The 20,282-nt window shown below is 43.7% G+C and overlaps 1 pseudogene; it reads left to right on the top strand.

Moving 5' to 3' along the window:
• The first annotated feature begins 2,820 nt into the window (after positions 1 to 2,820).
• The window catches only part of LOC118377491 (caseinolytic peptidase B protein homolog), a 61,773-nt pseudogene continuing 44,311 nt past the window's right edge, over positions 2,821 to 20,282 (top strand).

The raw sequence follows: 20,282 nt of genomic DNA, 5'->3' as shown, positions 1-20,282 counted from the left end.
TGAACACGCTATCAGGGTTAATGTTTTGACCCAGTGTTTTTGAACACGCTATCAGGGTTGATGTTTTGTTTCAGTGTTGTTGAACACGCTATCAGGGTTAATGTTTTGACCCAGTGCTGTTGAACACGCTATCAGGGTTAATGTTTTGACCCAGTGTTGTTGAACACACTATCAGGGTTAATGTTTTGACCCAGTGTTGTTGAACATGCTATCAGAGTTAATGTTTTGTTTCAGTGTTGTTGAACATGCTATCAGGGTTAATGTTTTGACCCAGTGTTGTTGAACATGCTATCAGGGTTAATGTTTTGACCCAGTGTTGTTGAACACACTATCAGGGTTAATGTTTTGTTTCAGTGTTGTTGAACATGCTATCAGGGTTAATGTTTTGTTTCAGTGTTGTTGAACATGCTATCAGGGTTAATGTTTTGTTTCAGTGTTGTTGAACATGCTATCAGGGTTAATGTTTTGTTTCAGTGTTGTTGAACATGCTATCAGGGTTAATGTTTTGACCCAGTGTTGTTGAACACGCTATCAGGGTTAATGTTTTGTTTCAGTGTTGTTGAACACGCTATCAGGGTTAATGTTTTGACCCAGTGTTGTTGAACACGCTATCAGGGTTAATGTTTTGTTTCAGTGTTGTTGAACATGCTATCAGGGTTAATGTTTTGACCCAGTGTTGTTGAACACGCTATCAGGGTTAATGTTTTGTTTCAGTGTTGTTGAACACGCTATCAGGGTTAATGTTTTGTTTCAGTGTTGTTGAACATACTATCAGGGTTAATGTTTTGACCCAGTGTTTTTGAACACGCTATCAGAGTTAATGTTTTGTTTCAGTGTTGTTGAACACACTATCAGGGTTAATGTTTTGACCCAGTGTTTTTGAACACGCTATCAGGGTTAATGTTTTGTTTCAGTGTTGTTGAACACACTATCAGGGTTAATGTTTTGACCCAGTGTTGTTGAACACGCTATCAGGGTTAATGTTTTGACCCAGTGTTGTTGAACACACTATCAGGGTTAATGTTTTGTTTCAGTGTTGTTGAACACGCTATCAGGGTTAATGTTTTGTTTCAGTGTTGTTGAACACACTATCAGGGTTAATGTTTTGTTTCAGTGTTGTTGAACACACTATCAGGGTTAATGTTTTGTTTCAGTGTTGTTGAACACACTATCAGGGTTAATGTTTTGACCCAGTGTTCTTGAACACACTATCAGGGTTAATGTTTTGTTTCAGTGTTGTTGAACATGCTATCAGGGTTAATGTTTTGACCCAGTGTTGTTGAACACACTATCAGGGTTAATGTTTTGTTTCAGTGTTGTTGAACACGCTATCAGGGTTGATGTTTTGTTTCAGTGTTGTTGAACACGCTATCAGGGTTGATGTTTTGTTTCAGTGTTGTTGAACACGCTATCAGGGTTGATGTTTTGTTTCAGTGTTGTTGAACACACTATCAGGGTTAATGTTTTGACCCAGTGTTGTTGAACACGCTATCAGGGTTAATGTTTTGACCCAGTGTTTTTGAACACGCTATCAGGGTTAATGTTTTGTTTCAGTGTTGTTGAACATGCTATCAGGGTTAATGTTTTGACCCAGTGTTGTTGAACATACTATCAGGGTTAATGTTTTGACCCAGTGTTGTTGAACACACTATCAGGGTTAATGTTTTGTTTCAGTGTTGTTGAACACACTATCAGGGTTAATGTTTTGTTTCAGTGTTGTTGAACATACTATCAGGGTTGATGTTTTGACCCAGTGTTGTTGAACACGCTATCAGGGTTAATGTTTTGACCCAGTGCTGTTGAACACGCTATCAGGGTTAATGTTTTGACCCAGTGCTGTTGAACACACTATCAGGGTTAATGTTTTGACCCAGTGTTCTTGAACACACTATCAGGGTTAATGTTTTGTTTCAGTGTTGTTGAACACGCTATCAGGGTTAATGTTTTGACCCAGTGCTGTTGAACACGCTATCAGGGTTAATGTTTTGACCCAGTGTTGTTGAACACACTATCAGGGTTAATGTTTTGACCCAGTGCTGTTGAACACGCTATCAGGGTTAATGTTTTGACCCAGTGTTTTGTGTTGAACACACTATCAGGGTTAATGTTTTGACCCAGTGCTGTTGAACACGCTATCAGGGTTAATGTTTTGACCCAGTGCTGTTGAACACACTATCAGGGTTAATGTTTTGTTTCAGTGTTGTTGAACACACTATCAGGGTTAATGTTTTGTTTCAGTGTTGTTGAACATACTATCAGGGTTGATGTTTTGACCCAGTGTTGTTGAACACGCTATCAGGGTTAATGTTTTGACCCAGTGCTGTTGAACACGCTATCAGGGTTAATGTTTTGACCCAGTGTTGTTGAACATGCTATCAGGGTTGATGCTTTTATTTTTAAAGTAGAAACGTCACGGATTCTCTCTGATGCAGGAATTAGTTTGATTCTCATAATTCTGCAGAAACAGAGACATTTACAATTGACTTATTCTGCTCTCTTTCTTTCCTTACTTTTATTTATTTATCTATATCTCTCTCCCTCCTTCCCCCAGTGTTGTTGAACACTCTATCAGGGTCCCTCTCTTGAACACACTCAGGGTCTCTTTTCTCTCTCTCTCTCTCTCTCTCAGGGTCTCTCTCTCTCTCTCTCTCTCTCTCTCCAGTCTCTCTCTCCTATCAGGAGTTAATGTTTTGTTTCAGTGTTGTTGAACCTCCCTCTCCCAGTCCCCTATCTCTCTTTCCCCTCCTGACCCAGTGTTGTTGAACACACTCTCTCCCTCTCTCTCTCTCTTCTCTCTCTCTCTCTCTCTCTCTCTCTGTGTGAGTGTTGGTATCCAGGGAGGATGAATTTAGTAGCAGGCTAAGTAGCAGGGCTGGTTTCCGTGGTTGCACAGCCCTACGCTACGCCACGCTCTCCACTGATCCACTCGCTGTATGCATGCTGCTGGAGAATGGTGAGTCACGCACATACACACACACTGACACACACACACACACACACACACACACACACACACACACACACACACACACACACACACACACACACACACACGCACGCACACGCACACGCACACGTACACACACACACACACACACACACACACACAAACATGCATAGTGTGCATCATGTCCTTGATATGGTCAGGAAGTGACTGATTGTCTTTCTGTGCTCGCACCTGTCATTGACTCAGCTCCTCTACCAAACACACACTCCCCCAGGGCAGAACGTCCCTCCCTCCTACTCTCCCTCTACACACCAGTGGGTCTTAAACAAGTAAGCCCCTCCGCCCTCCAGCCCTAATTGAACTCTGACCCTCTTACAGAGCCTGGCCTGGGGCAACACCACAGGAAAATAGAGAGACTGTGTGTGTGATGTGATTTATATGAGTATTTTAGTAGTATTGGGGGGAGGGGTTAAGTATATATATTGAATGTGAAGTCTGGATAAAGATGATGACTAATTTAGAAGTAGATTGAACTGAAGAGCGATTGTTTATAAAAAAAATATTGTTTCCATTTGGTATGAGGAAGTCGCTAAACTGCACTTTATTAATGGATCAAAAATAATAACTGCTATGTGTAAAGTTGTTGCAAATCCCAAGAATGTCCAGATAAACCCCACCATTTTAAACCACTGTCTTAGGTAAGATGTGCACGCATGCAGACACACACACAAACACTGTCATGATTGAGTTGCAGGAATAATGTTATGTTTATGATGGATTACACATCTCCCTTAATCTTTCTCCCTCTCTTCCTCTAACTGAGGATAGGGGGAATCAGTAATCTAAGTGCTTAAACAAATTCTACTCACCTAATGGAATAGCACCCCCCCACCCCTCTTCTGACTCTGATACATTTTTAAATGTACTAATAAAATGGATACATTTCTCAAAACAAAAACATTCATTCTTACCCAATCACATTAAAGATGTTGTTACCCAGACGACCTGACCACGCCTGACCGGCACCGCTATCGCAGGCAATCAGAATCCATCTGTGACCTTCCTCTCTTTTGCTTACACACACACACACACACACACACACACACACACACACACACACACACACACACACACACACACACACACACACACACACACACACACACACACACACACACACACACACACACACACACACACACACACACACACACACACACACACACAGGAGATGCTGTTTCTTGTCTCTTTTCTTCCCAAGCTGTTTTCGCGATTCCATTTCTATTGGCCCCTCTCTCCTCTCCTCCTCTCCTCCCCCTTTCCTTCTCTCCTCTGCTCTTCACTACCTTTCCTCCTCTCCTCTGCTCTGCTCTTCACTACCTTTCCTCCTCTGCTCTGCTCTTCACTACCTTTCCTCCTCTCCTCTGCTCTTCACTACCTTTCCTCCTCTGCTCTGCTCTTCACTACCTTTCCTCCTCTCCTCTGCTCTTCACTACCTTTCCTCCTCTCCTCTGCTCTTCACTACCTTTCCTCCTCTCCTCTGCTCTTCACTACCTTTCCTCCTCTCCTCTGCTCTTCACTACCTTTCCTCCTCTCCTCTGCTCTTCACTACCTTTCCTCCTCTCCTCTGCTCTTCACTACCTTTCCTCCTCTCCTCTGCTCTTCACTACCTTTCCTTCTCTCCTCTGCTCTTCACTACCTTTCATCCTCTCCTTTGCTCTTCACTACCTTTCCTCCTCTCCTCTGCTCTTCACTACCTTTCCTCCTCTCCTCTGCTCTTCACTACCTTTCCTCCTCTCCTCTGCTCTTCACTACCTTTCCTCCTCTCCTCTGCTCTTCACTACCTTTCCTCCTCTCCTCTGCTCTTCACTACCTTTCCTCCTCTCCTCTGCTCTTCACTACCTTTCCTCCTCTCCTCTGCTCTTCACTACCTTTCCTCCTCTCTTCTGCTCTTCACTACCTTTCCTCCTATCCTCTGCTCTTCACTACATTTCCTCCTCTCCTCTGCTCTTCACTACATTTCCTCCTCTCCTCTGCTCTTTTCCCCCTCTCCTCCTCTCCCCCCCTCTCCTCCGCTCCTCTGCTCTCGTCCCTTTTTCCTCCTTTCCTCCCCCTCTCCTCCTCTCCTCTGCTCTCCTCCCCCTCTCCTCCTCTCCTCCTCTCCTCCCGCTTTCCTTCTCTCCTCTGCTCTCCTCCCCCTCTCCTCCTCTCCTCCCCCTTTCCTCTTCTCCTCTGCTCTCCTCCCCCTCTCCTCCTCTCCACACACTCTCATCCCCCTCTCCTCCTCTCCTCCTCTCCTCCCCCTCTCCTCTCATCCCCCTCTCCTCCTCTCCTCTCCTCTCATCCCCCTCTCCTCCTCTCCTCTCCTCTCATCCCCCTCTCCTCCTCTCCTCCCCTCTCCTCTCATCCCACTCTCCTCCCCCTCTCCTCTCATCCCCCTCTCCTCTACTCTCATCTCCCTCTCCTCTCCTCTCACCCCCTCTCCTCCTCTCCTCCTCTCCTCCCCCTCTCCTCTCATCCCCCTCTCCTCCTCTCCTCTAATCTCATCCCCCTCTCCTCCTCTCCTCTACTCTCATCCCCCTTTCCTCTTCTCCTCTGCTCTCCTCCCCCTCTCCTCCTCTCCACACTCTCATCCCCCTCTCCTCCTCTCCTCCCCCTCTCCTCTCATACCCCTCTCCTCTCATCCCTCTCTCCTCCCCCTCTCCTCTCATCCCCCTCTCCTCCTCTCCTCCCATCCACCCTCTTATAGTAGAGCTGTAATAAAACATACATGATGAATAACAGCTGTCAGTGATGAAATCTTGCTCGTGTGTGTGTGTGTGTGTGTGTGTGTGTGTGTGTGTATGCGCCTGCGTATTGGTAGATGTGTGTGTGTGTTTATTTCCCCTGTGTGTGTGATCCTTGTGCGTTGGCTTGCTCTCTTAGCATCAGTTGGCCCTTAGTCTCAGGCCTCCATCCATCACCGTCTGTAGGCCCACCTCAAGCCGGCCCCTGCCCCAGCAGCCTTCAACCTGCCTGGGGAAGCTCTCTACCCAGCCCCCAGGCTCCACACAGAGCCCCACAGGCCTGGCAGAGAGTAATGGAGCGGAGCATGGCCCTGACCAGAGGGGTTAGACACTCAGGGGCACACACAAAAACACACAGAGCAGCAGGACCCCTGTCTAACCAGCTGCACTGGAAATAGAGAGGGAGAGGAACGGAAGAACAGAGGGAGAGGGGAGGGAGGTAGAGAACTCCTAATAGGCATTACTAATGAAGCAGGACCTAATAAATGGGGTTTTGGAACATGGATGTACTGCTTTAGTTGTGTTGCATCTGTTTCAATATAGTTATTGTTTTGTTTGTCTCTCTCTCTCTCTCTCTCTCTCTCTCTCTCTCTCTCTCTCTCTCTCTCTCTCTCTCTCCTCTCTCTCTCTCTCTCTCTCTTCCTCTCTCTCTCTCTCTCTCTCTATTCCTCTCTCTCTATTCCTCTCTCTCTCTCTCTCTCTATTCCTCTATTCCTCTCTCTCTCTCTCTCTCTCTCTCTCTCTCTCTCTCTCTCTCTCTCTCTCTCTCTCTATTCCTCTCTCTCTATTCCTCTCTCTCTATTCCTCTCTCTCTCTCTCTCTCTCTCTCTCTCTCTCTCTCTCTCTCTCTCTCTCTTTCTATTTCTATTTCTCTCTCTCTTTTTCTCTCTATCTCTATCTATCTCTCTCGCTCTCTTTTTCTCTCTGAGGGTTAGTGGTCGTTAGGGTTGATCCTTGGCCCAGAGGGTTGGGCTGATATTAAAGGCCTAAATGATGCTATTTATTATGTTGGAAACAGAGGGGAGCAGAGTGTGTGAGGTAGGTGAGGGGAGCAGAGTGTGTGAGGTAGGTGAGGGGAGCTGTGAGGGTGTGTGTGTCAGCTGTTATATTGCTTTTTTCCTTTATGTTTTTTATCATTGCGATCGATTGGATTGAGAGCAGGACGGCATTTAGGTTTTTATCTATAATCACCATGGCGATTAATCTCGCTGGTCTTCGCTAACACCGACACTACGACCATGTACGGCATCGATTATACACAGACACACACACACACACACACACACACACACACACACACACACACACACACACACACACACACACACACACACACACACACACACACCAGGTAAACATACACACACACATAACAGATAAACACACACACAGATAACCACCCTTACTGACAACACAACCAGCATCCCTCACTGCCACACACTCTCAAACACTGACACACACACTCTCAATCACTGACACACACACTCTCAATCACTGACACACACACTCTCAATCACTGACACACACACTCTCAATCACTGACACACACACTCTCAATCACTGACACACACTCTCAATCACTGACACACACTCTCAATCACTGACACACACTCTCTCACACACACACTCTCAATCACTGACACACACACTCTCAATCACTGACACACACGCTCTCAATCACTGACACACACACTCTCAATCACTGACACACACACTCTCAATCACTGACACACACTCTCAATCACTGACACACACTCTCTCACACACACTCTCAATCACTGACACACTCTCAATCACTGACACACACACTCAATCACTGACACACACTCTCAATCACTGACACACACACTCTCAATCACTGACACACACACTCTCAATCACTGACACACACTCTCAATCACTGACACACACTCTCACACACACACACTCCCAATCACTGACACACTCTCAATCACTGATACACATATATACTGTAACACACTCTCAATCACTGATACACACACTCTCAATCCCTGATACACACTCTCTCAATCACTGATACACACTCTCTCAATCACTGATACACACACGCTCAATCACTGACACACACACTCTCAATCACTGACACACACTCACTCAATCACTGATACACACACTCTCAATCACTGATACACACACTCTCAATCACTGATACACACACTCTCAATCACTGATACACACTCTCTCAATCACTGATACACACTCTCTCAATCACTGATACACATATATACTGTAACACACTCTCAATCACTGATACACACTCCCTCAATCACTGATACACACACTATCAATCACTGATACACACACTCTCAATCACTGATACACATATATACTGTAACACACTCTCAATCACTGATACACACTCTCTCAATCACTGATACACACTCTCTCAATCACTGATACACATATATACTGTAACACACTCTCAATCACTGATACACACTATATACTGTAACACACTCTCAATCACTGATACACATATATACTGTAACACACTCTCAATCACTGATACACATATATACTGTAACACACTCTCAATCACTGATACACATATATACTGTAACACACTATCAATCACTGATACACACTTTCAATCACTGACACACTTTCAATCACTGATACACATATATACTGTAACACACTCTCAATCACTGACACACATATATACTGTAACACACTATCAATCACTGATACACACTTTCAATCACTGACACACTTTCAATCACTGATACACATATATACTGTAACACACTCTCAATCACTGATACACACACTCTCAATCACTGATACACACTCTCTCAATCACTGATACACACACTCTCAATCACTGATACACACACTCTCAATCACTGATACACACTCTCTCAATCACTGATACACATATATACTGTAACACACTCTCAATCACTGATACACACACTCTCAATCACTCAATCACTGATACACACACTCTCAATCACTGATACACACTCTCTCAATCACTGATACACACTCTCTCAATCACTGATACACACACTCTCAATCACTGATACACACACTCTCAATCACTGATACACACACTCTCAATCACTGATACACACTCTCTCAATCACTGATACACACTCTCTCAATCACTGATACACACACTCTCAATCACTGATACACACACTCTCAATCACTGATACACACACTCTCAATCACTGATACACACACTCTCAATCACTGATACACACTCTCAATCACTGATACACACTCTCTCAATCACTGATACACACACTCTCAATCACTGATACACACACTCTCAATCACTGATACACATATATCACTGTAACACACTCTCAATCACTGATACACACTCCCTCAATCACTGATACACACACTCTCAATCACTGATACACATATAATCACTGTAACACACTCTCAATCACTGATACACACACTCTCAATCACTGATACACACACTCTCAATCACTGATACACATATATACTGAACACACTCTCAATCACTGACACACTCTCAATCACTGATACACATATATAATGTAACACACTCTCAATCACTGATACACATATATAATGTAACACACTCTCAATCACTGATACACATATATACTGTAACACACTCTCAATCACTGATACACACACTCTCAATCACTGATACACACTCTCTCAATCACTGACACTCTCTCAATCACTGATACACATATATACTGTAACACACTCTCAATCACTGATACACATATATACTGTAACACACTATCAATCACTGATACACATATATACTGTAACACTCTCTCAATCACTGATACACATATATACTGTAACACACTATCAATCACTGATACACATATATACTGTAACACACTATCAATCACTGATACACATATATACTGTAACACACTATCAATCACTGATACACATATATACTGTAACACACTATCAATCACTGATACACACACTCTCAATCACTGATACACACACTCTCAATCACTGATACACATATATACTGTAACACACTCTCAATCACTGATACACATATATACTGTAACACACTATCAATCACTGATACACACTCTCTCAATCACTGATACACATATATAATGTAACACACTCTCAATCACTGACACACATATATAATGTAACACACTCTCAATCACTGATACACATATATACTATAACACACTATCAATCACTGATACACACACTCTCAATCACTGATACACATATATAATGTAACACACTATCAATCACTGATACACACACTCTCAATCACTGATACACACACTCTCAATCACTGATACACACTCCCTCAATCACTGATACACACTCTATATACTGTAACACTCTCAATCACTGATACACATATATACTGTAACACACTATCAATCACTGATACACACACTCTCAATCACTGATACACACACTCTCAATCACTGATACACATATATAATGTAACACACTCTCAATCACTGACACACATATATAATGTAACACACTCTCAATCACTGATACACATATATACTATAACACACTCTCAATCACTGATACACACACTCTCAATCACTGATACACATATATACTGTAACACACTCTCAATCACTGATACACATATATACTATAACACACTCTCAATCACTGATACACACACTCTCAATCACTGATACACATATATACTGTAACACACTCTCAATCACTGATACACACACTCTCAATCACTGATACACATATATACTGTAACACACTCTCAATCACTGATACACATATATAATGTAACACACTATCAATCACTGATACACATATATACTATAACACACTCTCAATCACTGATACACATATATACTATAACACACTATCAATCACTGATACACATATATACTGTAACACACTCTCAATCACTGATACACACTCCCTCAATCACTGATACACACACTATCAATCACTGATACACACTCTCTCAATCACTGATACACACTCTCTCAATCACTGATACACATATATACTGTAACACACTCTCAATCACTGATACACACTCTCTCAATCACTGATACACATATATAATGTAACACACTCTCAATCACTGACACACACTCTCAATCACTGACACACACTCTTACACACACACACTCCCAATCACTGACACACTTTCAATCACTGATACACATATATACTGTAACACACTCTCAATCACTGATACACACACTCTCAATCCCTGATACACACTCTCTCAATCACTGATACACACTCTCTCAATCACTGATACACACTCTCTCAATCACTGATACACACACTCTCAATCACTGACACACACTCTCAATCACTGACACTCTCTCAATCACTGATACACACACTCTCAATCACTGATACACACTCTCTCAATCACTGATACACACTCTATCAATCACTGATACACACACTCTCAATCACTGATACACACACTCTCAATCACTGATACACACACTCTCAATCACTGATACACACTCTCTCAATCACTGATACACACTCTCTCAATCACTGATACACACACTCTCAATCACTGATACACACACTCTCAATCACTGACACACACACACTCAATCACTGATACACACACTCTCAATCACTGATACACACACTCTCAATCACTGATACACACTCCCTCAATCACTGATACACACACTATCAATCACTGATACACACTCCCTCAATCACTGATACACACTCCCTCAATCACTGATACACACACTCTCAATCACTGATACACACACTATCAATCACTGATACACACTCCCTCAATCACTGATACACACACTCTCAATCACTGACACACACACTATCAATCACTGATACACACTCTCTCAATCACTGATATACACACTCTCAATCACTGATACACACACTCTCAATCACTGATACACACTCTCTCAATCACTGATACACACACTATCAATCACTGATACACACACTCTCAATCACTGATACACACACTCTCAATCACTGATACACACACTCTCAATCACTGATACACACACTCTCAATCACTGATACACACTCCCTCAATCACTGATACACACACTCTCAATCACTGATACACACTCTCTCAATCACTGATACACACTCTCTCAATCACTGACACACATATATAATGTAACACTCTCTCAATCACTGATACACATATACACTGTAACACTCTCTCAATCACTGATACACATATATACTGTAACACACTCTCAATCACTGATACACACTCCCTCAATCACTGATATACACACTCTCAATCACTGATACACACACTCTCAATCACTGATACACATATATAATGTAACACACTCTCAATCACTGATACACACTCTCTCAATCACTGATACACACTCTCTCAATCACTGATACACACACTCTCAATCACTGATACACATATATACTGTAACACACTCTCAATCACTGATACACATATATACTGTAACACACTCTCAATCACTGATACACATATATACTGTAACACTCTCTCAATCACTGATACACATATATACTGTAACACACTCTCAATCACTGATACACACTCCCTCAATCACTGATAATCCTGATACACACTCTCAATCACTGATACACATATCAATCCTGTAACACACTCTCAATCACTGATACACATATATACTATAACACACTCTCAATCACTGATACACATATATAATCTATAACACTCCCTCAATCACTGATATACATATATAATGTAACACACTATCAATCACTGATACACACACTCTCAATCACTGATACACATATATACTGTAACACACTATCAATCACTGATACACATATATACTGTAACACACTATCAATCACTGATACACATATATACTGTAACACACTATCAATCACTGATACACATATATACTGTAACACACTATCAATCACTGATACACATATATACTGTAACACACTATCAATCACTGATACACACACTCTCAATCACTGATACACACACTCTCAATCACTGATACACACACTCTCAATCACTGATACACACTCTCTCAATCACTGACACTCTCTCAATCACTGATACACATATATACTGTAACACACTATCAATCACTGATACACATATATACTGTAACACTCTCTCAATCACTGATACACATATATACTGTAACACTCTCTCAATCACTGATACACATATATACTGTAACACACTCTCAATCACTGATACACATATATACTGTAACACACTATCAATCACTGATACACACTCTCTCAATCACTGATACACATATATACTGTAACACACTCTCAATCACTGATACACATATATACTGTAACACACTATCAATCACTGATACACACACTCTCAATCACTGATACACACTCTCTCAATCACTGATACACATATATACTGTAACACACTCTCAATCACTGACACACATATATAATGTAACACACTATCAATCACTGATACACATATATACTGTAACACACTCTCAATCACTGATACACACTCCCTCAATCACTGATATACACACTCTCAATCACTGATACACACACTCTCAATCACTGACACACACACACTCAATCACTGATACACACTCTCTCAATCACTGATACACACACTCTCAATCACTGATACACACACTCTCAATCACTGATACACACACTCTCAATCACTGATACACACTCCCTCAATCACTGATACAATCACTATCAATCACTGATACACACACCTCAATCACTGATACACACACCCTCAATCACTGATACACACACTCTCAATCACTGATACACACACTATCAATCACTGATACACACTCCCTCAATCACTGATACACACACTCTCAATCACTGACACACACACTATCAATCACTGATACACACTCTCTCAATCACTGATATACACACTCTCAATCACTGATACACACACTCTCAATCACTGATACACACTCTCTCAATCACTGATACACACACTATCAATCACTGATACACACACTCTCAATCACTGATACACACACTCTCAATCACTGATACACACACACTCAATCACTGATACACACACTCTCAATCACTGATACACACACTCTCAATCACTGATACACACACTCTCAATCACTGATACACACTCTCTCAATCACTGATACACACTCTCTCAATCACTGACACACATATATCAATCACTGATAACACTCTCTCAATCACTGATACACATATATCACTGATAACACTCTCTCAATCACTGATACACATATAATCACTGTAACACACTCTCAATCACTGATACACACTCTCTCAATCACTGATACACATATATAATGTAACACTCTCTCAATCACTGATACACATATAATCACTGATAACACACTCTCAATCACTGATACACACTCCCTCAATCACTGATATACACACTCTCAATCACTGATACACACACTCTCAATCACTGATACACACTATATAATGTAACACACTCTCAATCACTGATACACACTCTCTCAATCACTGATACACACTCTCTCAATCACTGATACACACACTCTCAATCACTGATACACATATATCACTGTAACACACTCTCAATCACTGATACACATCAATCACTGTAACACACTCTCAATCACTGATACACATATATACTGTAACACTCTCTCAATCACTGATACACATATATACTGTAACACACTCTCAATCACTGATACACATATATACTATAACACTCTCTCAATCACTGATACACACACTCTCAATCACTGATACACATATATATGTAACACACTCTCAATCACTGATACACATATATACTATAACACACTCTCAATCACTGATACACATATATACTATAACACTCCCTCAATCACTGATATACACACTCTCAATCACTGATACACACACTCTCAATCACTGATACACATATATACTGTAACACACTCTCAATCACTGATACACATATATACTGTAACACACTATCAATCACTGATACACTCTCTCACTGATCACTGACACACTCTCAATCACTGATACACATATATACTGTAACACACTCTCAATCACTGATACACATATATACTGTAACACACTATCAATCACTGATACACATATATACTGTAACACACTCTCAATCACTGATACACACTCCCTCAATCACTGATATACACACTCTCAATCACTGATACACACACTCTCAATCACTGATACACATATATACTGTAACACACTCTCAATCACTGATACACATATATACTGTAACACACTATCAATCACTGATACACACTCTCTCAATCACTGATACACATATATAATGTAACACACTCTCAATCACTGATACACACACTCTCAATCACTGACACTCTCTCAATCACTTATACACATATATACTGTAACACACTCTCAATCACTGATACACATATATACTGTAACACACTCTCAATCACTGATACACACACTCTCAATCACTGACACACACTCTCACACACACACACTCCCAATCACTGACACACTCTCAATCACTGACACACTCTCAATCACTGATACACATATATACTGTAACACACTCTCAATCCCTGATACACACACTCTCAATCCCTGATACACACACTCTCAATCCCTGATACACACTCTCTCAATCCCTGATACACACACTCTCAATCCCTGATACACACTCTCTCAATCCCTGATACACACACTCTCAATCCCTGATACACACACTCTCAATCCCTGATACACACTCTCTCAATCCCTGATACACACACTCTCAATCCCTGATACACACACTCTCAATCCCTGATACACACTCTCTCAATCCCTGATACACACACTCTCAATCCCTGATACACACACTCTCAATCCCTGATACACACTCTCTCAATCCCTGATACACACACTCTCAATCCCTGATACACACTCTCTCAATCCCTGATACACACACTCTCAATCCCTGATACACACACTCTCAATCCCTGATACACACACTCTCAATCCCTGATACACACACTCTCAATCACTGATACACACGCTCTCAATCACTGATACACACACTCTCAATCACTGATACACACTCTCTCAATCACTGATACACACACTCTCAATCCCTGATACACACACTCTCAATCACTGACACACACTCCCTCAATCACTGATACACACACTCTCAATCACTGATACACACACTCTCAATCACTGACACACACTCCCTCAATCACTGATACACACACTCTCAATCACTGATACACATATATACTGTAACACACTCTCAATCACTGATACACACTCTCTCAATCACTGATACACACACTATCAATCACTGATACACACTCTCTCAATCACTGATACACATATATACTGTAACACACTCTCAATCACTGATACACATATATACTGTAACACACTCTCAATCACTGATACACACTCCCTCAATCACTGATACACACACTATCAATCACTGATACACACTCTCTCAATCACTGATACACACACTCTCAATCACTGATACACACTCTCTCAATCACTGATACACATATATACTGTAACACACTCTCAATCACTGATACACATATATACTGTAACACACTCTCAATCACTGATACACACACTCTCAATCACTGATACACACACTCTCAATCACTGATACACACACTCTCAATCACTGATACACACACTCTCAATCACTGATACACATATATACTGTAACCCGTGCCATCTCTCCTGAGGTCAGCTCAGTCCTTTAGAGTGTGTAATAACGTCCTGCTGTGTGTTCCGGCATGTGTCTCTTTCTCCTTGAAGGGCCAGTGGATCTGTGTGTGGATCTGTGTGTGGATCTGTGTGTTGATCTGTGTGTTGATCGGTATGTTGATCTGTGTGTTGATCTGTGTGTTGATCGGTATGTTGATCTGTGTGTTGATCTGTGTGTTGATCGGTGTGTTGATCTGTGTGTTGATCTGTGTGTTGATCGGTATGTTGATCTGTGTGTTGATCTGTGTGTTGATCGGTGTGTTGATCTGTGTGTTGATCTGTGTGTTGATCGGTGTGTTGATCTGTGTGTTGATCTGTGTGTTGATCTGTGTGTTGATCTGTGTGTTGATCTGTGTGTTGATCGGTGTGTTGATCGGTGTGTTGATCTGTGTGTTGATCTGTGTGTTGATCTGTGTGTTGATCTGTGTGTTGATCTGTGTGTTGATCGGTGTGTTGATCTGTGTGTTGATCGGTGTGTTGATCTGTGTGTTGATCTGTGTGTTGATCTGTGTGTTGATCTGTGTGTTGATCTGTGTGTTGATCTGTGTGTTGATCGGTGTGTTGATCTGTGTGTTGATCGGTGTGTTGATCTGTGTGTTGATCGGTGTGTTGATCTGTGTGTTGATCTGTGTGTTGATCTGTGTGTTGATCGGTGTGTTGATCTGTGACTGATATACTGTACCCTCCTGCTGCTTTGGCATATGACCCATCTTTCTCCCCTGTGGGGCAGTCCAAATGCTGCAGTCTGACCCCTAACCTTTGACCCCTAACCTCTCTCTTTCTCTCTGTGCAGGTGCCAACCCCCTGCAGACCAATGCCTTAGGACACACAGCCAGCGCCTACGCCAAGGAGGGAGAGTTACACACACTACTGCAGGAGTGGGAAGCTACAACCAGCCTCCTCGGCACGAGTCAGCACTTCCACCCTGGAAACATTTGCACCCCCCCCACTGGGAGACACACACACCACACACCCGATCACACACCACACACATACACCCCACACATACACACCCCACCACACACCACACACATACACACACACACCACACACCACACACACACACCCCACACATACACACACACACCCCACCGCACACCACACACATACACATCCCACCACACACCACACACATACACACCCCATCCACACATAAAGACCCCACCACACACATATATACACACACACACACACACACACCCCACCACACACCACACACACACACATACACACACACACACACACGCACACCCCACTGGGGAAAAACACAAGCACACACAGATGTAGACACCCCAGTGGGAAGTGATAGGGGAGTGACAGAGGAGTGACAGAGGAGTGACCAGAGAGTGACAGAGGAGTGACCGGAGAGTGACCAGGGAGTGACAGAGGAGTGACCGGAGAGTGACAGGGGAGTAACCGGGGAGTGACAGGGGAGTGACAGGGGAGGGACCGGGGAGTGACCGGGGAGTGACAGAGGAGTGACAGAGGAGTGACAGAGGAGTGACAGAGGAGTGACCAGGGAGTGACAGAGGAGTGACCGGAGAGTGACCAGGGAGTGACAGAGGAGTGGTGACAGGGGAGTGACCGGTGAGTGACAGGGGAGTAACCGGGGAGTGACAGGGGAGTGACAGGGGAGTGACCGGAGAGTGACAGGGGAGTGACCGGGGAGTGACAGGGGAGTAACCGGGGAGTGACAGGGAAGTGATAGGGGAGTAACAGAGGAGTGACAGAGGAGTGACAGAGGAGTGACAGAGGAGTGACCAGGGAGTGACAGAGGAGTGACCGGAGAGTGACCAGGGAGTGACAGAGGAGTGACCGGAGAGTGACAGGGGAGTGACCGGTGAGTGACAGGGGAGTAACCGGGGAGTGACAGGGGAGTGACAGGGGAGGGACCGGGGAGTGACCGGGGAGTGACAGAGGAGTGACCGGAGAGTGACAGGGGAGTGACCGGGGAGTGACAGGGGAGTAACCGGGGAGTGACAGGGGAGTGACAGGGGAGTGACCGGGGAGTGACAGGGAGTGACCGGGGAGTGACAGGGGAGTAACCGGGAGTGACAGGGGAGTGACAGGGGAGTGACCGGGGAGTGACCGGGGAGTGACGGGGAGTGACCGGGGAGTGACGGGGAGTGACCGGGGAGTGACCGGGGAGTGACCAAGGAGTGACAGGGGAGTAACCGGGGAGTGACCAGGGAGTGACAGGGGAGTGACCGGGGAGTGACAGGGGAGTGACCGGGGAGTGACAGGGGAGTAACCGGGGAGTGACAGGGGAGTGACAGGGGAGGGACCGGGGAGTGACAGGGGAGTGACAGGGGAGTGACTGGGGAGTGACCGTGGAGTGACCGGGAGTGACCGGGGAGTGACAGGGGAGTGACAGGGGAGTGACAGGGGAGTGACAGGGGAGTGACTGTGGAGTGACCGGGGAGTGACAGGGGAGTGACAGGGGAGTGACAGGGGAGGGACCGGGGAGTGACCGGGGAGTGACAGGGGAGTGACAGGGGAGTGACAGGGGAGTGACAGGGGAGTGACCGGTGCTATTATCTCTGAGGGGTGTAAAGGCTGTTCCAGGCTAGTGGAGGTTAAAAGGGGTTCAGCAGAACTAGTGTTGGTTGATGTGTTTAAGGATGAGACAGTGGTATGCACAATCACAAATCAAACTCCTTAGTCCATAGGCACTTCCCCTAGCCCCTAGGCACATCTTATCAATCTCAATATTATTTGATAGATTTATCTCTACAATGGGGAACTTCCACCTAGCCAAGAAAAGGGCTAGGATAGCTATCACCATATGTAATACTCTGTTTCACACTGAGCCGTAGTGGTATTGTCTTAAAGGGATACGGTTGTGTCAGCATGTTAAAGGGATTGTCTTTAGTGGTTAAACTGATACCTGGCTCTTCAGAGAAGGTTAATCCTTTACACTCTTGAGAATTGACCTATATGGATAGGGCTAAATGAAATGTTTCTTACAGTAGAAATATGAAAAGCATAACGAGGATATTGAAAGGGAACTGTTTAGAAACAATGGGAGAATGATTCGACCAAAGGTGAGGACAACAGATTTGATGGGCCTTTTACATTTACTGGACTTTTCACCGCATTTGTTGATAACGAAATGTGAAAATACTCTGGATACGTTCAGTAACACGATCAGAATATTCTTGGGAAATGTGGGGAAGGTGCAACATGAGACAAGACAATGACAAGGGTTTGAGTGAGAGGACTAACTGGAGTCTCCAAGTGGACACACACCTCTCCAAGTGGACACACACCTCTCCAAGTGGACACACACCTCTCCAAGTGGACACACACCTCTCCAAGTGGACACACACCTCTCCAAGTGGACACACACCTCTCCAAAGTGGACACACACCTCTCCAAGTGGACACACACCTCTCCAAGTGGACACACACCTCTCCAAAGTGGACACACACCTCTCCAAGTGGACACACACCTCTCCAAAGTGGACACACACCTCTCCAAAGTGGACACACACCTCCCCAAAGTGGACACACACCTCTCCAAGTGGACACACACCTCTCCAAGTGGACACACACCCTCCCCAAGTGGACACACACATCTCTCCAAAGTGTGACACACACCTCTCCAAAGTGGACACACACTCTCCAAAGTGGACACACACCTCTCCAAAGTGGACACACACCTCTCCAAAGTGGACACACACCTCTCCAAGTGGACACACACCTCTCCAAGTGGACACACACCTCTCCAAGTGGACACACACCTCTCCAAGTGGACACACACCTCTCCAAAGTGGACACACACCTCTCCAAGTGGACACACACCTCTCCAAGTGGACACACACCTCTCCAAGTGGACACACACCTCTCCAAGTGGACACACACCTCTCC

This window comes from Oncorhynchus keta, chromosome 18 (assembly GCF_023373465.1).
Source record: "Oncorhynchus keta strain PuntledgeMale-10-30-2019 chromosome 18, Oket_V2, whole genome shotgun sequence".
Taxonomy (NCBI): domain Eukaryota; kingdom Metazoa; phylum Chordata; class Actinopteri; order Salmoniformes; family Salmonidae; genus Oncorhynchus; species Oncorhynchus keta.
This window is presented reverse-complemented; position numbering and strand designations above follow the sequence as displayed.